Below are 26,812 nucleotides of genomic sequence, written 5' to 3' on the forward strand. Positions count from 1 at the left end.
GAATTGCGGTTGATTTGCACCGATAAATGATGATTATTTTACTTTATATACTAAACAGATGCATATATTTTAGGAATCTGACTTCAAAATGTTGAATCCATGCACCGCAGCATGAAATGATATTCATATTTTGAGATTTCAAATTGAATATCAATGTGCCAAGCTGAAGATTCATTTTGACACCGCACACAACAACGATGACACCGAAAGTCGTCGCTTGCTGCTGTTCGTGTACATTCCGTCCTATTCATTCGCACATTCAAATTCGGGAAGGACTAGCAACTTGATTGTGTGTTGGATGTCAGCTGTTTGAGTGTAGTTGAAATGACTTTTTCTGTCCCTGGGTGTCAGGTACCCGATCCAATAGAGATCGGTACAAGGAAGCAAGAGCAGCCGAAAAACGAACCCACCACAGGAAGAAAAAAGAGTACGAAGAACAAGTGATTAGCGAGGCGCAGGAAAGTATGGAGCAGAACGATAAGCGGAGGTTTTATGAGACTGACAATGGCGTGCGGAGAAAGACAGCGCCATCTCCCGTCATGTGCAACGACCAAGAAGGAAATTTGCTGACAGATAAAACCGAAGTGGCTGCCATGTGGAAGCAACACTTTGAGACTTTATTAAATAGTGAAGGTGACGGTGCATCGGTGAACAGAATACACATTAGTGACGATGGACAAGCTGTGGAGTCTATAATTAGGAAAGCTTTGATCACCGCGTGACTTTATCGAAATTAATTTATTGGCTTTTTTCGGTGATAATTATACTACTCAAAGCGAAAGGGAGTAGATGAAAGTAATGAAGATACAGATTCGATTGACACCGCAAGCGAGCGGCAAGTGTGAAATGAATAGAAACTGAAGATTAGCAGAGGGCCATATGAGAGAACAAACATTGTTGTTGAGCCTGTCTTGGTACAGTGATCACCACGTCACTATCCAAGCCGTTCCTGGGTGGACGTTAGGCAGAATAACAGCGATTTCAACAATGTTTGTTCTCTCATATGGCCCTCTGCTAATCTTCAGTTTCTATTCATTTCACACTTGCCGCTCGCTTGCGGTGTCAATCGAATCTGTATCTTCATTACTTTCATCTACTCCCTTTCGCTTTGAGTAGTATAATTATCACCGAAAAAAGCCAATAAATTAATTTCGATAAAGCTGTGGAGTCGCCTACACTGGATGAGGTTAAAAAAACTATTAAAGAGCCGAAAAACAATAATGCTGCGGGGCAGGACCAGCTCTCGGTTCAACTTCTCAAACATGGCAGTGAGCGGCTTTATGAAGCTCTGCGCCATATTATGTCGAAAATATGGGAAGATGAGGAAATGCCTGCTAGCCTGGCCTCATTTGCCCTCTCTTTAATAAAGGGCACAGACTGGAGTGCGCCAATTACCGAGGAATAACCCTCCTTAATGCGGCATACACAACTATGTCCCGTATTCTGTTCAACAGATTGAGACCGCTTGAAGAGTCCTTCGTCGGCTAATACTAAGCAGGTTTTCGTGAGGGTCGATCAACGACGGATCAAATGTTTACCCTGAGACAAATCCTTAATAAATTCCGGGAGTACAACTTGCAGACCCATCATCTGTTTATTGATTTCAAGGTGGCGTACGATTCAGTGAAACGGACTGAGTTATGGCAAATTATGCTTGAACAGGGTTTTCCAGCGAAACTGATACGGCTGATTCGTATAACGTTGGACGGATCGAAATCAAGTGTAAGGGTTGCGGATAAAATATCGACGTCATTTGTTACTTTAGATGGATTAAAGCAGGGTGATGCACTCTCGAATCTACTGTTCAATATAGCGCTCGAGGGAGCGATTAGGAGAGCTGGTGTGCAAAGAAGCGGTACCATTATCACAAAATCGCAAATGCTCCTGGGATTTTCGGACAATATCGATGTTATCGGAATTAATCGCCGTTCCGTGGAAGAGGCTGTTTTGTCTTTTAAGAGGAAGACAGCGAGGATTGGATTCATGATCAATACCAGCAAAACGAAGTACAAGGTCGCTGGCAATCAACGTGGGTTCATTAGTGCTGGTGGTGCTGGATAGTGAAAAATTTGAAGTGGTAGAAGAATTTGTGTATCTTGGAACATGAGTGATGTGCGATAATGATGTTACCCTCGAAGTGAAAAGGCGTATTGCAACTGCAAATAGGGCTTATTACGGACTTCGTAACCAGCTGCAAACGAAAACAAAATTCGCGCTGTATACTACTCTGATTCTTCCGGTGGCTTTATACGGCCAGAGGGTTCCGAGCCTCTTGAAAGGAGGCTTCCGGGCCTCTTGAAAGGAGGCTCCCGGGCCTCTTGAAAGGAGGCTCCCGGGCCTCTTGAAAGGAGGCTTCCGGGCCTCTTGACAGGAGGCTCCCGGGCCTCTTGACAGGAGGCTTCCGGGCCTCTTGAAAGGAGGCTTCCGGGCCTCTTGAAAGGAGGCTTCCGGGCCTCTTGAAAGGAGGCTTCCGGGCCTCTTGAAAGGAGGCTTCCGGGCCTCTTGAAAGGAGGCTTCTGGGCCTCTTGAAAGGAGGCTTCCGGGCCTCTTGAAAGGAGGCTTCCAGGCCTCTTGAAAGGAGGCTTCCGGGCCTCTTGAAAGGAGGCTTCCGGGCCTCTTGAAAGGAGGCTTCCGGGCCTCTTGAAAGGAGGCTTCCGGGCCTCTTGAAAGGAGGCTTCCGGGCCTCTTGAAAGGAGGCTTCCGGGCCTCTTGAAAGGAGGCTTCCGGGCCTCTTGAAAGGAGGCTTCCGGGCCTCTTGAAAGGAGGCTTCCGGGCCTCTTGAAAGGAGGCTTCCGGGCCTCTTGAAAGGAGGCTTCCGGGCCTCTTGAAAGGAGGCTTCTGAGCCTCTTGAAAGGAGGCTTCCAACCCCTAAGTAAGAGACGCACAGTCGGACAGAACCAAAGTTTTTTTTGTTTTTATTTGAGATGCTTGCAGCTTGCTGGCTCACCTCTTAGAAACAAAGTTCATAATAAGTTCCTGAGATATTAAAATTGTTTCATCTAACGCAATTCAGAAATTCAGGAATGGCCGTCTACCCAACAGATTTGTCAGCAAACAAGTTGCATCATAGTTGTAACTTTAATAGTCAAAATACGTCAATCTGAACCATCGGCGGCTCGGTATTACTAAGCCAAAAATTGCGAGTGCCATATCGCTTTATTTTCGTTGAACAGTGTTCATTGCACGCTTCAAGCACAAGCGGCTGGTAATGCATTTCTAACGGTGTGCGAATGAAGCCGTATGGATATCAAATGCTGTAGGCGTTGGGTGCAATCATGAGGGAGGCGCATGGTGGAGGGGCTTATTTGTTGTTCGTTGATTTTTTTTCTGCTGCAGTACCCGTGAGTGATGATGAAGTTACGGGTGAAGGCAGCACGTAGAGTTTTTACATAAGGCAGCGTTCGTAGTAAACTAAGAATTCGTGCTTAGATAGAAAAATTGCCATCGAATGTAGACGCCGCCGATGATGGTGAGGGAAATACCACAACCATCATCGGAGAACATATCCGGAAGCCGTCGGGAATTGGCCGGGCCACACGCAGAAAGGTGCAGTCGAGACCCGAGAGACTGGAGAACAAATGCTTCGCCAAGCGGTTCCTGTATGTGCGCTGCTGTTGATCGCTTACTTTTGTTTTGCGTTGAGCTGCTTATAGGTAGCTACTTCTGACGGTTGACTACCTCTCCGCCACTGCACTGCTTCGGCACCGTGTCTATTCATGGTCAAATTATTGCGGCAGAGCGCGATCTTGTCGATTGTGGGTTTGCAAGCTGTTACGTCAGGTTTGTTGTTGTCTAGTTCCCATTCAGGGGAGATTTATTGGAACTCGGCAACATGTAAAGTAAGAAATGTAAAATTACATTGATCTGGAAAAATGATTTTATTTATATTAACTGTCTTGACTAAATAAGGGAAGGAACGTATTGCTTTATGATGGATCAATTGGTCAATTTTTAATATCACATCCTTGTACTGCATCCTGGTTTGATCAGAAATATTACTGTTTTATGCCACTGGATGGGCAATTAAAAATATATATAACAAGTTTTCCAGAGCTGATATGACATTTAGTTATATACATGTTATGCTCTATTTACTTTCGTTAGCATTGCATTTTCTGCATCAAATCAATCGTATTAGGTATCCATTATGTTTCGTTAAAATCATTCGAGAGACAGAAGCCCAAACTTACACGCGTACCTACACTTCGCACATCATAACAATTTTCGCTCAAGTGTCGGCTGCTAGAATAACAAGCATGTTATGCATGAAGATCTTTGCTTGTGGACAAAAAGGAAACAATCCAACAAAGAACGGCTCCCACCGCACGCAAATCAAGCTCAATACCATCTACGCTGCTGAGGAAATAACATACCTACACCTCACCTGGTGCAAAAGACAGACAAATAAGCACTCCGCCACCGCGAGCCGCGCTCAGGGTGAAGGTCGTACGAATTGACCGACCGAGCAGCCAACCGAGTCGCACCGCGCCATTATTCGGAATTGAGGTCAACGTTGTCGTCGCCCGCCACGTCATGTCACAGTCGCAGTGTGGAGCGCCCGGTGGAACGGTGCTGCGGTCGACGAGGGTCGGATGCTCTGCGGATCTCGGCCGTCGTCGTTGCGTTGCATGGCGCGCGCCGCACCGGTTCGGTCCGGATGGGAAGTAAAATCGAAGTGGGGCCCAACGAATTTGGGGCTTTCCGATCGAGCTGCCAACGAGCGGCTAGCGACAAAATGGGACCACCGTAAACCGCTGAATATGGGGAGCTTTTGTCGTCGTAGTCTCTTTATCTGTTTTTGTTGGCTGCTTTGCACTTTCCTTGTGAGCGACACTACTCTGGTCTATGTAAACATCGGTGTATGCTGCCTGCAACTAGTGCGACGCATTAGCAGCGAAGACTAACTCGACTGGTTGATGTAATCGATGACTGGATGCAAGGGCATAGTTGTGAGCTGAGGAGAATTACATTGCTTTGTGTAATAGGTTTGAAGCTTGCGAAGAATGGTTTCTATTGTTTTGCTATTCAGTAGCTACATATTTTGCTCGATGTGATGCAGCTAGAAAATGAGGGGGTTTAATAAATCGGCGGGGTAGAATCACTCAAAGTGAAATATAAATAATAAATTGATGATTCACTGCACTATTGTGGTAGATGAATTCATATTCAAATGCTCGTTAAGGCTCGACAGTAATTCACCAAGCTTATCCATGTTTCAGTATACATTCGCGTAAACATCGTAGTAAACATTAAAATATCATTTCTATACAAAAAAAAAACATTTTATTTAAATATATTTTTTCATGAAATAATTTTTATATTGCAATCAACAGAACAATATAAAAGTTCTTGTTTTCAGTATTCAAATTAGTGCATAGAAAATGCAAGGTTTGAAGGTTTGGCCTTGCACAAGAAAGTGCAAGGTTCTGCATGAGTATGTTAAGTATAGTAACGTCCGACATAATGTATGGTAGGCATAATGGACATTAGGCAATTTAAATTCCCATCGACAATAATTTTTTTCCCAAAAATAACAGTTCTCCAAAAATGACTTTTTAACAAAACTGATGTTTCGTCGAATGTAACATTTCCTTATAAAGGGAGCGAGAGCAGGTCATTGTCATAAAGCCATTGCCCGTAATAACGCAAATGAATTTCCTTTGCAAATTCGAATGAATTTCCGTTGGAATTTCGAATGAATTTCCGTTGGAAATCCGAATGAATTTCCGTTGGAATTTCGAATGAATTACCGTTGGAAATTCGAATGAATTTCCGTGGGAAATTCGAATGAATTTACCCGTGAAAATTCGAATGAATTTCCCGTAGAAAATCAAATGAATTTCCCGTGAAAATTCGAATGAATTTCCCCGTAAAAATTCGAATGAATCTCCCGTGGAAATTCGAATGAATCTCCTGTGAAAATTCGAATGAATCTTCCGTTGAAAATTCGAATACATTTCCGTTGAAATTTCGAATGCATTTCCGTTGAAAATTCGAATACATTTCCGTTGAAATTTCGAATGAATTTCAGTTGGAAATTCGAATGAATTTCCGTTGGAAATTCGAATGAATTTCCGTTGGAAATTCGAATGAATTTCCGTTGGAAATTCGAATGAATTTCCGTTGAAAATTCGAATGAATTTCCGTTGGAAATTCGAATGAATTTCCGTTGGAAATTCGAATGAATTTCCGTTGGAAATTCGAATGAATTTCCGTTGGAAATTCGAATGAATTTCCGTTGGAAATTCGAATGAATTTCCGTTGGAAATTCGAATGAATTTCCGTTGGAAATTCGAATGAATTTCCGTTGGAAATTCGAATGAATTTCCGTTGGAAATTCGAATGAATTACCGTTGGAAATTCGAATGAATTTCCGTTGGAAATTCGGATGAATTTCCGTTGAAAATTCGAATGAATTTCCGTTGAAAATTCGAATGAATTTCCGTTGGAAATTCGAATGAATTTCCGTTGGAAATTCGAATGAATTTCCGTTGGAAATTCGAATGAATTTCCTTTGAAATTCGAATGAATTTCCGTTGGAAATTCGAATGAATTTCCGTTGGAAATTCGAATGAATTTCCGTTGGAAATTCGAATGAATTTCCGTTGGAAATTCGAATGAATTTCCGTTGGAAATTCGAATGAATTTCCGTTGGAAATTCGAATGAATTTCCGTTGGAAATTCGAACGAATTTCCGTTGGAAATTCGATTGAATTTCCCGTGGAAATTCGAATGAACTTCCCGTGGAAATTCGAATGATTTTACCGTGGAAATTCGAATGAATTTCCCGTGGAAATTCGAATGAATTTCTCGGGGAATGCGAATGAATTTCCCGTGGAAATTCGAATGAATTTCCCGTGGAAATTCGAATGAATTCCCGGTGGAAATTCGAATGAACTTCCGTGGAAATTCGAATGAACTTTCCGTGGAAATACAAATGAATTTCCCGTGGAAATTCGAATGAATTTTCCGTGGAAATTCGAATGAATTTCCCGTGGAAATTTGAATGAATTTCCCGTAGAAATTCGAATGAATTTCCGTGGAAATTCGAATGAATTTCTGTGGAAATTCGAATGAATTTCTGTGGAAATTCGAATGAATTTCCGTTGAAATTCGAATGAATTTCCGTTGAAATTCGAATGAATTTCCCGTGGAAATTCGAATGAATTTCCCGTGGAAATTCGAATGAATTTCCCGTAGAAATTCGAATGAATTTTCCGTGGAAATTCGAATGAATTTCCCGTGGAAATTCGAATGAATTTCCCGTGGAAATTCGAATGAATTTCCCGTGGAAATTCGAATGAATTTCCCGTGGAAATTCGAATGAATTTCCCGTGGAAATTCGAATGAATTTCCGTGGAAATTCGAATGAATTTCCGTGGAAATTTGAATGAATTTCCCGTGGAAATTCGAATGAATTTCCGTGGAAATTCGAATGAATTTCCGTGGAAATTCGAATGAATTTCCGTGGAAATTCGAATGAATTTCCGTGGAAATTCGAATGAATTTCCGTGGAAATTCGAATGAATTTCCGTGGAAATTCGAATGAATTTCCGTGGAAATTCGAATGAATTTCCGTGGAAATTCGAATGAATTTCCGTGGAAATTCGAATGAATTTCCGTGGAAATTCGAATGAATTTCCGTGGAAATTCGAATGAATTTCCGTGGAAATTCGAATGAATTTCCCGTGGAAATTCGAATGAATTTCCGTGGAAATTCGAATGAATTTCCGTGGAAATTCGAATGAATTTCCGTGGAAATTCGAATGAATTTCCGTGGAAATTCGAATGAATTTCCGTGGTATTCGAATGAATTTCCGTGGAAATTCGAATGAATTTCTCGTGGAAATTCGAATGAATTTCCGTGGAAATTCGAATGAATTTCCGTGGAAATTCGAATGAATTTCCGTGGAAATTCGAATGAATTTCCGTGGAAATTCGAATGAATTTCCGTGGAATTCGAATGAATTTCCGTGGAAATTCGAATGAATTTCCGTGGAAATTCGAATGAATTTCCCTGGAAATTCGAATGAATTTCCGTGGAAATTCGAATGAATTTCCGTGGAAATTCGAATGAATTTCCGTGGAAATTCGAATGGATTTCCGTGGAAATTCGAATGAATTTCCGTGGAAATTCGAATGAATTTCCGTGGAAATTCGAATGAATTTCCGTGGAAATTCGAATGAATTTCCGTGGAAATTCGAATGAATTTCCGTGTAAATTCGAATGAATTTCCCGTGGAAATTCGATTGAATTTCCGTAGAAATTCGAATGAATTTCCCGTGGAAATTCGAATGAATTTCCGTGGAAATTCGAATGAATTTCCGTGGAAATTCGAATGAATTTCCGTGGAAATTCGAATGAATTTCCGTGGAAATTCGAATGAATTTCCGTGGAAATTCAGATGAATTTCCGTGGAAATTCGAATGAATTTCCCGTGGAAATTCGAATGAATTTCCCGTGGAAATTCGAATGAATTTCCCGTGGAAATTCGAATGAATTTCCCGTGGAAATTCGAATGAATTTCCCGTGGAAATTCGAATGAATTTCCCGTGGAAATTGGAATGAATTTCCCGTGGAAATTGGAATGAATTTCCCGTGGAAATTGGAATGAATTTCCCGTGAAAATTCGAATGAATTTCCAGTGGAAATTGGAATGAATTTCCCGTGGAAATTGGAATGAATTTCCCGTGGAAATTCGAATGAATTTCCCGTGGAAATTCGAATGAATTTCCCGTGGAAATTCGAATGAATTTCCCGTGGAAAGTCGAATGAATTTCCCGTGGAAATGCGTATGAATTTTCCGTGGAAATTTGAATGAATTTCCCGTTGGTCTGCAGAAAAACGGAATCCATAAGACATTGTTTGTTTACTTCATCTGTTACGCCCAATGGCAAATCGGTGCCGAAATATGAATATAATTGAATGCCTTGAATGTTCACGAATGCGAATAATGAGAACGACCAGTGTTTTTCTAATCGCTCATGGAAAGAAGATCTACTTGCTGTCCTGCCATATACTGACAAAGTGACACAAACATCGTTTTCCAAAAAAATATGGAACGTTTATTCCTTCTAAATAAGAAGTCGATATTTCACTCGTTGCGCGCTTGTCGGGTAATTTGAAGTAGATTTCACAATTATTGATAACTTGTTGAAATTTCTGTTGTGACAGTTTATTTTATGAATGACTCAAACTATTGGTTTTCTTCTCAATTGGTTGCAACGAATTCGCGCAATATGTTCTATGAGGACTTAGATCACATTTCCATATAGAGTTTGCTACTTCCGGCTTGATGCACACTGAAGGCAATATCTATAGTCATCTTCACCAACGAGCAGAGCTGGCTTCTCGACGAAGATGGATATTAATTCATTTTTGTCCGAACAAAACAAAGCCAACCCAGTGCAGAGCGGCCTGCCTTCGTCGAATGGGTGATGCCAGAGGAACTCACGCGAACCACGCGAATGTCATGGCCGGATCTCGCGACTGTAGATAGCTACCTGTCTACATGGACGTGGCGCAACAACCAAACAACTTGGCTCAGATACATTCACCCGAGCTGCTTCAAGTGAACATCAGATGATTCATGTGTTTTTGTATCTACGAAGCGGCATGCATGCCGTTCACCAACCCCGTTCGATTTATTGCCATCGTCTCCGCTCAAGGACCTTTTTAAACTGGTCTTTTCCGAAGAGCTTCAGAGGCGAATCTAGATAAGGAAGCCAGAATACCCTTCTGAATCAAGTTCCTCACTGTTTTCCCCTTTTCCGCAATCACCATCGATAGCAGCGTCACTAGACGTTCGGGAATTTCTATTTCTATTATTCACGTTGTTTAGGTTGTTCAATGACCGCCCACAGAAGGACGTTCGTTGTACCAATTTCTCTGGAGGCAAGGTTACTCACACTCTGGCCAGTGTCAAACAGTGGTTGCGTTGACAAGGAACGAACATCGTCATCAGCAGCATAAAGAAGACCTCATGCTAAGCCAATGAGACCGACTTCGTGCTGCTGGTCAAGGCAGCCAGTAGCCGGATTTAAATTCCTTTTCTTTCGGTCTGTGCTCCCCACACTGACGACTGCCCAGCAGTGGTCGATCTTGCAAATGGCACGGATTGTGCATAGCAGCGAGTACACAATGCGCTTGAAAGCATGAATGGCCTATATGAGACTATTTGGTTATTCGAAAAAAAAAATAATTTTGATCCAAAACGTAGCCATCGAACTATCATAAGAAATCCAGTACATTAAAATGTTTCGTCTTTTGATTGTCACTGAGTCAAGCTATGTCTTTCACCATTATCAGAAAATTAACCTTGTTCATCAGTGAACGATCGTCATATTGATTTTTTTTCTGTAATACTGTTAAAAAATGTATAATTATTGATCCTGAAAATATATAACTATATCATGATAATTGTGCTGGAAGTGCTGAAATGAGATTTTAGAAAAGATTTAACAAAAGAATTGCTATGGCGTGTTTTATGCCCATTTAATATAGGCGACACATAAGTATACAATTGAATATCACGTGCGCTCAATCCATTATATGCCTTTATTCGTTTAGAAGTTTCTCGAATCTCCCCATGAGACGGTTATAACTTTATGAACAATTTAAAGCTCAAGTGAGCAATCAACTCGTAGCTCTACAAACCAACGCGCTCCCCGAGAGCGAGAGCCCGAACTATACACTCTGTAGGTACAAGGGACCGGATAGTGAGGCGCGACAGAGAAAGACGAGTAAGCAGAAACATAATTACGTAAAAGCAGACGCGATAGATTGAATTATTGAGGCAAACGGGGGTTCGCTTTGAGCCACTTGGCTGCAATGCAATGGTACGGGCTAGAGGTACTGGCTGAATGGAAAATTACTTGAAAGTTTATCACTTTCAATTTTTTTTTGCCTTGGATGAGTCGCTTTCCTGGTTGCTTCATGTGAAATAGAGTACAAGTTACGATTGGAATTTGACTGAGCATGGGCATGAACATGATGACCGTACAATTATTCGCGTAGATGCTGCTCCGTGATTGACTAGAGCTTGCGAAACGGTATACGGAGGACCAAGTGAATGGAGTTTGGGAGTAGCTATCCGTTCCCAATGTGCAAGTTTCGGAAGCCCATTGTGATTTTACTGTTTGAATGTTTTTCTCGGCAGACGCGATTAGACTATACTAGGCTGACCAGATCATTTCGGTAAAAAACGAGACAAACGCGCTTGCAAAACAGGACATGCAAAAACATTCTGATAAAACTCAAGAGCTGTGGAAATTTCTAAATTTAGGGATTTAATTTATTATAAATTTAGGGATTTAATAATATGTTGTGATTTTAAATGTATTTTCATGCACATATTTGGAGCATGCAAATAAACGTAAAATTCAATCGATCTCACTATTCTTTTAAATCGAAATAAATTTAAAAGGTGATTCCTTGTAAAATTCAATCAAATTTAATTGAATATCGAATGTTAATTCGTTTGATAGGATGAGCTGCAATTTTGCACGTCGTTGAATTTTCAAAATTATTTGCTGTGCATGTGAGAAATTAAAATTTTTGTATCAGAAGTTAGTTGTGGAGAAATACTAAAATATTGTTTTAAAATTATTTTTTATATCACTCTTCAAAGGAACGCGGACAAAAACACGAAGGAAAAGAAAATTACGTTACTCTCAATATTTAAAAAAAACATTGGGGAATTTTGAAATTTTATTCGCGATCTAAGGCTCATGCTGGCATACAGATGGCGCGTGTGTACGAAGGATGATGATGTTCTGTCGATTTGTCAAAACAAACCAGAATAGTTGTGCATAATAAAAATTTTGAAAAAAACGTCGCTTTTTACAGTAAACATCTGTATGCCAGCATGATATGAAGATATAAAGTGCATTAAGTAAGAAAAAGTGTTTACTACATATTTTAACTTTGATAGTGGGGATTTTTAACGTCGAGTGTTTGAAAATCAAGTTCCGGTTCCTGATTTTTTTTCAAGAATGAAGTGCATTGTTCCATCTTGCCGCAGCACTGAAGCTGGTTCCGGTTTACCTTTTTTATCAATATCATCAACCGGTCACCAAGTTTATCGTAAGTGGATATCAGGCGATCGGAACGAAAGAATGTGTCAACAGCACTTCAAAGAAAATGATTTGATAATACGTAAGTAGCATTCTAGTTTAATTATATGTTATTATATATTTTTTTAATAACCACTCATTTCCTACTCAGCGGTCTACTCTCCGGCGTTGGAAGATTACACTAGCTATAACGGATGGCCTTCCGGTTTCTAATCTTCGGATTTGTCTCACACATTTCAATGACGAAGACTGTTGTAAAGGTAGTGAATTTACTAACAGGAACTGTTTAATTTCAGTATCTTCGAAATATCTTAAGCCAAACTCCGTTCCGTCGAGAAAAATCACCAAATTGCCAAAATTTCCAGAACGGCCTCGGTTGTCAACGAATCTCATCTCTGGGATCATAATTACTGTTTGTTTCATAAACCTAGAGCTAGGAGCAATCGTATTTGGTATGTATATGGATGCTTTTCAAAAGCCCAGAACGGTGTTTTGTTGCACCAGTTTCCGCACGTTTCCGTTTATCGGTTCCAAATGTGGTTAAAAAATTTGAATTGCCGTAAAATGCCAACAAAAAACTCACGAGTGTGCAGTATCCATTTTCAACAAACTGATTACACTCCAGGTAATATTGGTTTCTTCTTCTTCACTGCACCACGTTGAATAGCCTTTCAATATATTCCAAACAGTAGAAGTTATCTTAACACATCCTGCTCGACAAATGGATTGCATAACCCTAGCTCATTTTTTGTTTAAAACTAACATTGCAGGTGCACGATACTTGAAGATAAACGCTGTACCGTTACTTATCACATCGGAACGAGCATGTACAAATTCACCAATCAACTCTTCATTAAATTCTGCGTAGAATTCAGAAAACGATTCGAATTATGATGTCCAACCGTCTTATGAAACTGCAAAAGTCAAATTGACTGAACAATAGGTGGGATACGAAGCACCAGTTAACAGCAACGAAACAAATGAAAGTTACTTGTGTTCAACATTATTGTCATCTATGGTTGAAGAGCGACGTCCAGATTTAGCGGCAGAAGTGAATACAGAACGGATCTCCAGCGAATTATCATGTAATTGTATCGATTCAGGAGAAGGTTGTTCATCACATCTCTTACCTGCTACATCATTAGAAGGCAATGTGGATCATATTACGGAAACACCAATTGAACGATCTGGACTACAAGAAGAAATGGGCATTGGGCAATTCCATATACAATGAAGCAGAAAAAAGTATTCAAAGAGACTGCAAAATAATTCTATCGGATTTACTAATCACGGTTAATATTTGGACAGGAATCCCCACAATAGAACAATTAATCGAACTGTGTCTAGCAGTAAAATCTTTAAAAAGTAATATTTTCCCAAGATGTTCTAAAATGCATGCATCTGATCGAGTAATATTGACACTGGCTAAGCTAAAACAAAACATTTCATATGAGGCGCTAGGGATTCTGTTTCGTACGTCTGGTGTGACAGTATCAGCTTATTTTTCGCATACAATCCAAATTTTGTCAAGGATTTTAAAGCAGTTCATCTACTGGCCATCCAAAGAAGAGCTTCAGAATAATGTTCCTTTATGCTAGAACATTTTCCCAATGTAATCGTAGTTCTTGACGCCACTGAGATACCTGTGGCTACACTCAAATGTTTGAACTGTAGGATATCTTGCTACTCAAACTACAAATCACAGCGAACCGTAAAATTCTTTATCGGTGTATCACCTGCAGGTCTAATTACATTTGTTAGTAAGGCATATTCGGGAAAATCTTCGGAAAAAAAAATATTTTCCATGAGGAGAGATTGATAGATTATTTGGAATCACATATCGACGAAGTGATGGTAGATAAAGGCGTTGCAATTGAAAATGAATGTTCCACTAAGTGTATAAAATTACTAAGCATATGCGGTATTTCGATATTTCGATAGTATCGAAAATTTTGGCTGCGCCGCTGAACAAAATCGTAAAGTTGTTTTCAAAACTTTATGTTATACATTTTTTTTCTATTAATGCTTACTACATAACCCCATTCTTAGTCGACAAATATGCATGTAGTTTTCTTCTATAAAACGTCGTCAGTGTTTCCATGATTAAAATTTAAATTTCGTGATATTTTTTTTTACTATTTGCACAATATGAATGCGGAATCGATCGTGTTGCTGCTGGTCATGGGACGGCAGCTAGTCCGGGAGAACGCGAAGTGATACAAATCTTCCTCGCGTAGCCGGAATTCGTTTAACTAGTGTGCAATCGATAGTGTTGAGGCTGATCACGCCAGCTAGTGTGGGAGAACGCGAAGTGATAAAACTAATGTCTGCATCGAAGAGCACAACATCATTTAATGCAGATTCGATCGTGTTGTAGAATCACATTGGTCTTGCGTTGGATTGATTCGAAACACAGTTTTCGTCTTCTTGTTTTCAAAATAACTTCGTTCACAATAAATATTTTGTCGCTTATCAAGGGGTTTTACGTGAATTACCTTCTCAACTAACCAACGATTCCTTTCCCGTAGCGCTCACGGAGATGCAAAGCATTCCTCGATCTCATATAACAATGAGTGATAAACCGTCTAAGACGAATTAAGTACAGTCCATTTAATTCCACCAGTTAATTTTCGTTATCTTTGCAGATACGTATTTCGACCACAACTGTGTGGTCGTCTTCAGTGTCTTGTACTTGACTCGACTTGAAGAAAACAATCGCAACTTACACTATTTATACTACGCTAGGTACCTAATCTAATCTTATTTGCCTACTTTATTTACCTATACAGTAAATTACTTTATTGTTTAGGTAGAAACTTGAAGAGCCAAGAGCTGCCATTTCCCTGATCCTTATTCAACAGCGCTGTTTGTACCTGTCGGTGAATTTCCAAACTCTCAGCTACATCGAGTTTCCATGGGGAAGAGACATTTCTTAACATTTTAATATTTGATGCCGTAATTGGGTGATTTTCCTTATACACATGCTCTGCTACCTTAGATCTAAATTCGTAATGTAATCCCTTATCGTTTTCTCTTTTCGCCTTATTCACTTCCGCCATATGTTCCTTGAACCTTATATCTAATGATCTTTTTGTTTGGCCTACATAGATTGTTTCACATTGGGAACAACTTATCTTATAAACGCCTGCCTTATTCAACATTTCTACTTTATCCTTCGTTGAACCCAATAGAGACTTGAGTTGGTTGCTTCTACTGGAGAATACTAGATCGATGCCGAATTTCCTTAGTCGAGGGCGTAGCTGGTTGGTGATGTGTTTATCATATGGGACCGAAACTCTTTTCAGCGGCTCCTCTATCGGTGTCAGCGTTGTATGTCCATTTCGTCGTAGGGTCCTTTCCTTCTTGTTGATGATCGCTCGTATAGTCCTCTCCTGGTATCCGTTGATCTTCGCTGTTTCCAAGATGTATTGTAGTTCTTTCGTTTTTCCTTCTTCGCTCAGGGGTATCGTCTGCATCCTGTGGATCATGTGATGAAATGCTGCCATTTTATGTTGGTACGAATGGTTCGATGTATATGGGATGACTCTCATGGTGTTCGTGGGCTTCCTGTAGATTTCGAGGCTCAATGTTGTATTTGCTTCCCTGATGACTAGTAGTAGACTTCCCCATGGAAACTCGATGTAGCTGAGAGTTTGGAAATCCACCGACAGGTACAAACAGCGCTGTTGAATAAGGATCAGGGAAATGGCAGCTCTTGGCTCTTCAAGTTTCTACCTAAACAATAAAGTAATTTACTGTATAGGTAAATAAAGTAGGCAAATAAGATTAGATTAGGTACCTAGCGTAGTATAAATAGTGTAAGTTGCGATTGTTTTCTTCAAGTCGAGTCAAGTACAAGACACTGAAGACGACCACACAGTTGTGGTCGAAATACGTATCTGCAAAGATAACGAAAATTAACTGGTGGAATTAAATGGACTGTACTTAATTCGTCTTAGACGGTTTAATACATTCCACTAAACGAGCTTAATATATTTTTCTGAATGAGTGATAAACTAATTTTCCTCTCCTAAACCTAAATTGACTATAAGCACGTGACTAGCATCGTTATTGGTCAGGAATTGGAAACTCCGAAGCAAGTATACAATAAGAATAACTTTTTTATATCGCAAGAATATTATTTAATTGGAGAGCTGTGCATATTTGCTGTTTCTCGGTCAATCATGATTAGCAACTACGATGTGTACAGTTAATCAAGCTGATAAGCTTTTCTTTGACTATTTGCACAATATGTAAGGAACATTGCAGATTTGTGGGCATTTCTAGTTCTTCGCACAGAATTTGCAAAAAAAAAAATTCAAAACGGGTTGAAAGATCATTAAAATTGCTGAAAGTTCTTTACTTATGATTGCTTTCAGCTTATACTGACCATAACAGCTGTTCTCATATGCCAAGGACACACAGAAAAAGCTCAGTTTGTCGAGCTGATTGTATATAAGACTACTAGTCTGTGAAATTCAATCTGAACAACATATCTTTGTGCAGTTTAGAAAGGTGCACAGGATTCTTCTAGTGAGCAAATGTATGCTATATATGTAGACGAAGAATAAGAAGGAATAAATTTTGGCTGATACGCCCTTTTCAAATGTTGGTCTAGTAATATCAGTTCTCTATCTACTGTTACCGAATATAGTAACAATGGACGAACCATCGGCATACTTGCATAACATGTATTGTATATACATAGGAAACAATATCGAGGCGTTTCACCTATTTCATAGTTAAAGTGAACCCACTGCCCTATCCTCTCTCCCTATTTCGGCCCTTGGAGCAAAATTGAAAGAAAGATGGCAACACCATTTCCGCTATACCGAAGCCGAACGTCCCGCGGAGCCGGGAAAAAAACCTCGACTATTTCTCAAGCTGCATCCACGTGCTAAACGCTACCGTCTCGCCGGCTGTCTATCCCACCGAGCTGGGAACAAACATCGAAGAATCACCAATAGTCGCAGTTTTCAACGCCGCGGCTCATCCCGCGGAACCCAGACAGAGCTCGGCAAACCGCCCACGTGTCCAACATTTCAGCCTCGTCGGCTGCCCTTGAGGCTGTGAAAGTGCATTAGGAAGAATCTCAAGCCACTGTCTACGCGTCCAACGCTCCAGATCACTGGCGGCATCCCCGTGGAGCCAAGAGAGCTTCGACATACCGCCTACGTGTACAACATTTCAGCCTCGTCGGCTGCCTACCCCTTAAGGCCGTGAAAGTGTATCAAAGAGAATTTCAAGCAACCCCCCCCCCTGTCTACGTGTTCAACGCTGCAGATCGCTAGCTGCGTTCCCCAAGAGGACTGGAAAAAATCTCAAACTAACCCTCAAGCTTCCGACGACGACGTGTCCAACGCTACGACCGTGTCGGCTGCCTACCTCGCGGAGCCGGAAATACGACCCAACGAGTCATCTAGCCCTCCCTCCCACGTGTCCAAGACTACAGCCTCATCGGCAACCTATCCAGAGGACCTGGAGAAGCATAGTCGCTTCAAACTACCAACCACTGTCAGCCAGGTCAGCAATCCACTAGCGGAGCCAGGAAGGAGCTCCTTCAAACCCCGTTGCAGGTACCGTTGAGTACCCAGGTATGTCAAAACACCTGAGCATGACAATGTCGACCAACTTTGTAAGGCCGCAACCCTTCCTTTGCTCCCACTAATCCAAAACCCAGGAATATCAAATGAAAAATAAAATATAATTAAAAATGTATCTTTAAACCTTCGGTTCTTTCAAACGCTATCCCTATGTGCATGCAATTGCGTCGAACTCTCGTTGTATTGTCCACTTCTCTTCGCTATTCCGTCGTGTATTCCTTGAGCAAGTAAAGGTAAGCCTGAGAACCCCAACGGTGAGCTAGTTTGGGACGTGTGGACGTCCACTACATAGACGGCGGACGTCACTGGCAGTTACACTACGTATACGCCTAGCAGTATGGATACATAATAGAATATCTAAATAAGAAAATAAATCTAAGCATTCATTTTCTAATTTTGACTAAGTCAATACTGTAAAACCACGCTGACAAGACAATATGAAGTATGCTTCAGCATAATTACATAATTTTTAAGTGATCTAAGGTTTTAAGCGAAATTTGAATCCATATATGAAAAATCCCACAATTTCTTTATTTTCATATTAAGTATATAAAACTGATATAAAATTGATCAGATACGGGAACATACGCTCCACGATGAATTCCTTTGAAAGCAGCACAAATGCTGGGGTATTGCCATATCGCCAATGGTATATTCGGCGAGAATGTGACGATTTATCACAGATTGCCTCTTCTGTTATTATAACTCTTTTGGTCGCAAATGAGAATTGCGTACATAATGTAAAACCAATATAAAAAAAAAATCCGCGGAAAAAAAATTTAAATTTCGTTTCGTTTCGAAAAATTTCGAATTAAATGAACCTTGATTTCGTATCGTTTCGAAGTCTCGAAAGAAATCAATATTTCGTTTCGTTTCGATCCGAATCAACACAGACATTTTAAATTTCGTTTCGTTTCGTTTCGTTAGGAAAAAGAGCGTTATCGCATACCCTTAAAAATTACATATACCACCATTCATGAAACGAAACAAACTAACACCAAACGAAGCCAGTAGAAATGAGGTGATTGCTCGTGCCAGGGTACACGTTGAACGTGTCATTCAAAGAGTGAAGATCTTTGGGATACTAACAACCACTCACTGCTATGCTTGGTCATATAGACGACATAAAGTGCGTAGTCTGCGGAATCGTTAATCTAACTGCACCAGTATTGAACGATGACAAATTTTAGATGTAGCACCTAAACACTTAGCACAAACTGTTGGAAGATTTTTACATTTTCATTTATAATCAAACAGAGAAAAATGTTGATGCTGTAATAAACGTCTTGCTAATACAATACGTAATGTTTTATTTGTACCATCAAAAGTTGATTCTACATTAAAATGTGACAAATGACAAAATACACAAAATATGAATAATGGATCCAAACCTTCTTGTTGCCTTGGCAACTTGCAGTGAAGTGAATGCAGCATGCTCGCACCCAAAAATAAAACGAAAAGGGAATAGGAATAAAAAGGCTACTTTGATATGTTTTGAAAATTTGTGTGCCATGTGGGGGAGCGAGGCGGTGAATGCTTTGATGACACGTGCAGTTTGTATTGCGAAAAAAATTACTCATCCATGAATGCCATGGAATTTTATAATCATAGTTTTCAGTTTATTTTGAGATAATATCAGTAAGATTAGTACCGTGCGGGACCGAAATCCGTACAGCACCGAAATCCGTCCACCTCATGAGATATCAATAAATTAAGAGAGGTTAAAGGTAATTAATGTAGGAATAATTAATCTTATTCTGTTCAGATACTTGACAGTAAGCTTTTAGGGCATAGAATTGGAAAGAAGGCTTTGAAGTTAAAACCACAAAAATCAGAAACAAATCTCCACCCACCAAACACGGAGTTTGTGCCGCCATCTTGTTTTCGGGTAGAGCATAATTGCACCAAAAGTAACTGTGTTTTAATTGCTAATTGCAAATCATTACATAAGATAAGCGGAATACAAATCGACGGGATCGCTTCTCAAGGTGCATATCGAACTATTTACAGTGGTAGTTTAGTCAATCAGGTTGTTTCAATTTAGATATTTAGTTAAGAAATAGCTGTACGGATTTTGATCCTTTGATTCGAAATCCGTCCACGGTGGACGGATTTCGAGTCAAGAGTAGTTGATTTAATTCATTATTTTATCATGTTTTTCGTAGTTTTTAATGAGTAAATGTGAAACACTTCAAAAGTAGAAGCCTTCATGCGCCTGTGTCAATGACAAACGTTTTATTTACATTCTATTCCTATTTTCTAATGACTTTTTCATATACTAAGGTGCTTAAGTGTACGGATTTCGATGCCCCACGGTACCATCTTCTTATTGTTGAAGTTCAGTAGTATTTCTCCATGTGCTTGATGGACCATTGTACCATATTACTGTGTACTCAATATAGAAACCGACACAAATGAAATACTTTCCACTTTCAGCCTCTACGCGTGAAAAGCTGCGCTAGATGTCTTCCTCTATTCAAATTTATTGAGTTTACTTTCTTGCTGGTTTTCGCGCATATATGTTAGCCCTTCTTAGATGCTGGCAGCGGTGATTAGGAGACCCGCCATTTATTCATTTTATCCTACATAATCGAACACAGTAAGTAGGTTAAAAAAATTGCAGATAAATGATATCCATCCAAGTATCCATCCTCATTTAATGCAAAGTATAACGAAATCAGGGAGTCATTGGTATAGAACAAAATTGTGTGCTAGTTGATACTGACATTGAGTTTTAATTAAACAACTTAATTTCTATTTAAGACGTTTTGAAAATTACTCCCTAGACATATTATTTCCTTGTTGTACATTATAACAAGACCATTCATTAAAACATTGTAAAAACATATTGTTCAAAAGCTTCATTGATTCGTCAAGTACAAATTTTTCCTAGCATTCTTTCCAAATACAGTTTCTTTAGTCCGTTGACTACTCTAGTTATGAACTTCTCATTTAATTGAACTTCTATTAGTAAAAACTTATCATCTTTCATTGAATACACTACAAAATCACCGCGTTTACAATTTAATATGAACATATTGAGTTGGATCTGACAATAATACGCATGGTGATCATTTAGTAACAGTTATTCTGAAACAGGGCATTTTTTTATATACAGTTTTATAGCATTTGAATTCATGATATCTGTCAGTGATGCGTCTTTGTTCATGGGGCATTTAATTTCTAGAACGATATTGGATATCGGATCAACTCCATCCGGTGACCCTGCCATCCAACACTCCGTCGAATGTATTACCAGCCCACATTTCTTTATGTTTGGATTATACTTTCTGTAGCAATTGAAAGCGAAAGGTTCCGCTTCTTTTCCGTATTTTGTAGTCGCAGCTTTTAATGTTTTGTCATCCCAATATTGAGATATCTTTCTATCCCAATCCGGATGTTTATTATTTAAATACGTAAAAAGTTTGTAAGCTGAAATTGCTGTTATACGCTTAGAACGAAAGATTCGCCAGCTGTTCGTATTCTGGTCCTGCGTCTCAATAGCGATTTCAACACACTACTCTATATAAACTTTAATTGCCTTCTCAAAGTATTCACGATATTCTTTGTTTTCAATAGGCATCGTTTGAACTACTTTAGAAGAAGGTTTTTCTAGGCACGTTATTAACTCGTTGGCATCGATGTAGGGCGTCGAGTTGTCAGTTCCACGAGAACTTTGTATCGCTCGATTCGGAAATGTTTTTGGTTCATTCATATGTATTCCTTGGATGTGTTTGAATATGGAAGAGTTTTTTGACAATAAAAATGAAAAATATTTTATAATTAGTCTATAGAAATATTATATCCCTTAAAGGCGCAAGGCGATTTTTTTAGAAATCGTTGGAAATATTTTTAACGTGAATAACCATTGAAATCATTAACATTAAACGTATTTTCGGTTTGTTGTTTTAAAACAACATTGCGCATTTAAGGGATATTTGTTGTTACCATTCAGGATCCTGTTGAAACTGGTTGTTAATAACTCCAATTCGGCATTGCTCTCCGTTGTTTCAAGAAGTTTACAGGTGAACACCACCCCACAGCACTTTTCTCACCCGGAGAAGGCCCGTCCCGCCGAATCAATATTACACAAAGCACATCCCCAATGCCGGATGTTGTCGGTATTGGAAATACTAGTGTAATGGTTTCGACCGCGGCTGACACTGTGGTGCAAAGCGTCCCACAGGCAAATCCCAATACAGTACAAACACTTGCAGAGTTTACCGTGGAATTTTTTTCCTCTACAGTCGACTCCCCGACGCGTATGGCACCCACATCGTCGTCGTCTGTCACGGATAGTCGCTCCAGTGGCGTTTTCGCCCTACAGTGGAACTCAGTCTCAGGGGCATTATTAGCGAACTGAAGCTCCTTATCACCGAGCTCGAGCGTTGTGGCGTGGCACTTTAGGATACCAAGGTTAGTCAAACCGTCGTCGCACCAGATTTTGTCGGCAAGCAATACACGTTACTCCTGGAGTCAAACAGCGTACACTGCTGGCAACATGGGGTTGGCCTAGCTATCCGAGAAGGCATACCGTTTGAGCGTGTGCAGATCCACACCACTCTACAGCTTATCGTCGTACGCATCTACGCACTTATCCAGGTAACGGTAGTGTCTATATGTACGGTATGTATACCGCCGAGTTCTGTGCCACGTAAGGCTGCATTGGGTGAGTTGTTCGAAAAGCTAGAAGGTGCTGCTTCTTGGGGACTTCAACGCGCACCATCTCACGTGGAGGTCCCAGCAATCGAATTTGCTTGGCTGCTTCATCGCCGAGACATCATCAGTTGGTAATCTTAAACGACGGCTCACACACCCGCATCGACCCGGCTACCGGCAACACCTCGGCAATTGACGTGATCATCTGTTCAGAGAGTGTGGCTCCTAGGTTTCTATGGCGATCTAGTAGCAGCAGTGACAAAACCTTCCCGGAAAATGGGAACTGGGAAAATTTCGTAGCGAATATATCACCAAGCAGCATGACGACCGAACCGTGGCGGACGGTGAATACTCTACGCGGTAGCCTATAACAGGGCCCGGTGGTCCTCAAGCGAACGGACGAATACAAGGACAATCCCGAAAAAGCTGCAGAAGAACTTGCGAAAGTGTATTACGAGAGATCGGCGATGTCCAGCTACCCTCCATCGTTCTAGATGGCGAAAGCGGCAGCTGAACGACGGTCCGTAGATTTTTCGCACCACAACGATGATGTGTACAACATCGATATTACCCTTGGCGAGCTTCTGTGGGCCCTCGACAAAGGGCGAGGTGCCTCAACAGGTCCAGACTCCATCGGGTACCCCCTATTACAACGTCTTCCGCTATCCGTAAAAACGACGCTTCTCTATCTGGCGCAGCGGAGAGTTTCCCGCCAGCTGGCGGAATGCTATCGTCGTCCCTATCCTGAAACCGAACTGCCACGAATCCGGACCAAATGCCTTCAGGCTAAACTCGCTCACCAGCTGCATGGCAAAGCTCCTCGAGAGAATTGTTAATCGGCGACTGATCACCGAACTTGCATCGAGTGGACGGCTCGACAAGCGCCAGCACGCTTTTCATGCTGGACACGGTACCGACACGTACTTTGCCGAGCTTGAAAGGTCACCTCCCTACCATCGACGAGCACTGCCTGATAGCATCCCTGGATCTATCGAAGGCGTACGACACCACACGGTATATTGCAAACTCTAAAGTGTTGGTGAAAACGTGGTCGAATGCTCAACCTGTTGCAAAGTTTCCTCTCGGAACGCACTTTCCAGTTCCAGTACCTCAGGGTTCCGTCCTGTCTGTGCCGTTGTTTCTCGTTGCGATGCAGCCTATTTTCCGTGTGTGTTGATCCTTCTATACGCAGATGACATCCTCGTGGCGCGTGGTGCGAAAGGGGAAGGTTTACACCGCCAACTGCAAACCACCGTCAAAATGTGGACAATTGGGCAAGAGCGTGGGGTTTTCCATATCTGCGACGAAGTCCCAGACATTTTACTGCAGCCCGAATGCGCGCCAACAACAGGCGCAAGAGATCACCATCGATCGAGCCCCACTTCCGAAAACAAACCTTTTAAGGATCCTAAGCGTTACTCTAGACCGAACGCTCACATTCAAACCGCACTGTACAGTCGTAAAAAATCGTGCAATTCACGCTTGCGGATCCTTCAGATTATGTTCGGGTGTTCGGGTGTGCCACTGCGACCTGTTTTTAGATCTATTGTAGCGTTACCCGTATCCTTAGTGTTTAAGTGCATGACGAATTACTTCATTACTATTGATAAGCAATGCAGTATCGGTTTCGATACAGTTGTTGTTTTGCTTTGTCAAGAGCACCATGACAAGGTCCCGCTATTTAGACCCTTCACAGAGAGCAATCCCCTTATCAATAGAAAATCAATCCTTTCTTGAGAAAACAGAACAGTGATACTGTTTTTGGCCATGCAACGGAGCCCTAGCCACATCCGTGTCTTGCTTCTAGAATATCACTAGTAAAACAATGAAAACCCGGGATTTAGCTCTGTCTACAAGACATTTCAAGCAAGAGAATTTGTTCAGTAATAAGAACTTCCGTGTGTTCCTCTCACTAACATTGTTCACCAGTTCAAGAAGAGTTAGTACGTATTTAAGCCCTTAACTCGATTTTCCCAGCAGTCCAGTTCAGCCTAGGACCGGGTACCGAGGTTTTTTAACTAATTGCTTGAAAAGTTGTTTCCGCTGCATACAGTTTAGCCTCAAACAAGAGGAATTTGAGTCTTTCAACTGTTTGCAAGGTAACATTAATTATGTTTTATTTCTGAGACTGCTGTTGGTAGCGGGGACTAAACACGATGAATCCTTAATTACCACAAATTATTGCCCTAGCTAGAAAATTGATTAAGCTAGGGCTCTATTTGGTAGATCTTACACCGCAACACACTACGTCAAAGTGATCTACCGTGTTACGGGAAGGTAATCATACAACTCTACTGCATGTTGGCTCGGCACTAGTCACTGAAATGCTGATCGATGGAATATGACTAGTGAGCCGAGGAGGTCCTGAGACCCTGCAGACCCTCGCTCCTCCGTATAACAAAATGGTACACTACGCTTCCAAAGCCTTTGTGACCTGCCCTATTATCTCATTCATGGTTGAAGCTAAAAGTCATTTTATTATTTGTTCAGACTAAGGCCGAAGTGGCCTGTGCGGTATATAAGAGTCTTCTCCATTCGGCTCGGTCCATGGCTACACGTCGCCAACCACGCAGTCTACGGAAGGTCCGCAAGTCATCTTCCACCTGATCGATCCACCTTGCCCGCTGGGCACCTCGCCTTCTTGTGCCCGTCGGATCGTTGTCGAGAACCATTTTCACCGAGCTACTGTCCGATATTCTGGCAACGTGCCCGGCCCACCGCAGTCGTCTGATTTTCGCGGTGTGAACGATGGATGGTTCTCCCGACAGCTGATGCAACTGGTGGTTCATTCGCCTCCTCCACGTACCGTCCGTCATCTGCACCCCACCATAGATGGTACGCAGCACTTTCCTTTCGAAAACTCCAAGTGCGCGTTGGTCCTCCACGAGCATCGTCCAGGTCTCGTGTCCGTAGAGGACTACCGGTCTAATGAGCGTTTTGTAGATTGTCAGTTTGATACGGCGGCGAACTCTATTCGATCGGAGCGTCTTGCGGAGTCCAAAGTATGTACGATTTCCAGCCACTATGCGTCTCCGAATTTGTCTGCTGGTATAATTTTCGGCAGTCACCAGTGAGCCCAAGTACACAAATTCTTCTACCACCTCGATTTCGTCACCACCGATAGAAACTCGTGGTGGGTGGCTTACATTGACCTCTCTTGAGCCTCCTCCTATCATGTACTTTGTCTTCGACGTGTTGATGACTAGTCCAATCCGCTTCGCTTTTCAGTCTGATGTAGGCTTCCTCCATCCTCTCAAAGTTACGTGCCATGATATCAATGTCGTCGGCGAAACCAAATAACTGGATGGACTTCGTGAAAATCGTACCACTCGTGTCAATCCCTGCCCTTCGTTTTACTCCCTCCAAAGCGATGTTGAATAGCAGACACGAGAGACCATCACCTTGCCGTAACCCTCTACGCGTTTCGAAGGGACTCGAGAATGCCCCTGAAACTCGAACTACGCACATCACCCGATCCATCGTCGCCTTGATCAACCGTATCAGTTTATCCGGAAATCCGTTTTCGTGCATTAGCAGCCATAGCTGCTCCCGATCGATTGTATCATATGCGGCTTTGAAGTCGATAAATAGATGATGTGTGGGCACGTGGTATTCGCGGCATTTCTGCAATACCTGACGTATGGCGAACACCTGGTCTGTGGTAGAGCGTTCACCCATAAATCCCGCCTGGTACTGCCCCACGAACTCTCTTGCAATTGGTGTTAGTCGGCGGCATAAAATTTGGGAGAGTACCTTGTAGGCGGCGTTTAGCAATGTGATTGCACGGTAGTTGCTACAATCCAGCTTATCGCCCTTTTTGTAGATGGAACACACGACACCTTCCATCCAGAGTTACTTCATTCTCATGCGTACAAAAATGTGCTACTGAGACTCTTACTATATCAGCTCATAGCACATAAGAATCGAAGTGTGCTGAGCAGTCAAAGGACGTATGAATCAAAATTTTGCGCGCGACTTGAATGTGACACTTTAGAAAATTTAAGTGCGCGTGCCCCGCGCTCGTCGCCGCGCGCTTTCTCATGCGCTGTTTCCTTTATATTAAAGTTTGTCATTCGTATTCCTGTTTTTCATTAATTCATCAACACAAATTTTATTATGAAAACTAATTACATTGTGCTCTCAATCGTTATTTAAGTAAGTGAATTGCCTCAATACGAAACCAGCTTCCAATTCCCATACTGGGGTCATTGTGTGTCTATGTCTATCAATATAAAATACATTTGAAGGGAAAAATATGTTTTGTCTTTCAACTCTTAAAAAAATGAAGAAAATAGTGTTCGTTATTTGACTTATGAATATGCCTAATACCGCGTACATTCCGAAGAAGAATCCAAATACCGCGCAGAAAATTGCCTAATACCGTGCCCTATCAAGCAAGCTCAAATGATGAACTTAAGAGCACATTTGCAATAGAATATGTGAATAATTAAATTATATATAAATATCAATTAAAT

General features: G+C 41.2%; 1 pseudogene; it reads right to left on the reverse strand.

Moving 5' to 3' along the window:
- Positions 1-4,373: 4,373 nt before the first annotated feature.
- On the reverse strand, positions 4,374-22,404 carry LOC134221745 (uncharacterized; annotated as a pseudogene).
- Between the last annotated feature and the right edge of the window lie 4,408 nt (positions 22,405-26,812).

Source organism: Armigeres subalbatus, chromosome 3 (genome assembly GCF_024139115.2).
Source record: "Armigeres subalbatus isolate Guangzhou_Male chromosome 3, GZ_Asu_2, whole genome shotgun sequence".
In the NCBI taxonomy this organism is placed as follows: domain Eukaryota; kingdom Metazoa; phylum Arthropoda; class Insecta; order Diptera; family Culicidae; genus Armigeres; species Armigeres subalbatus.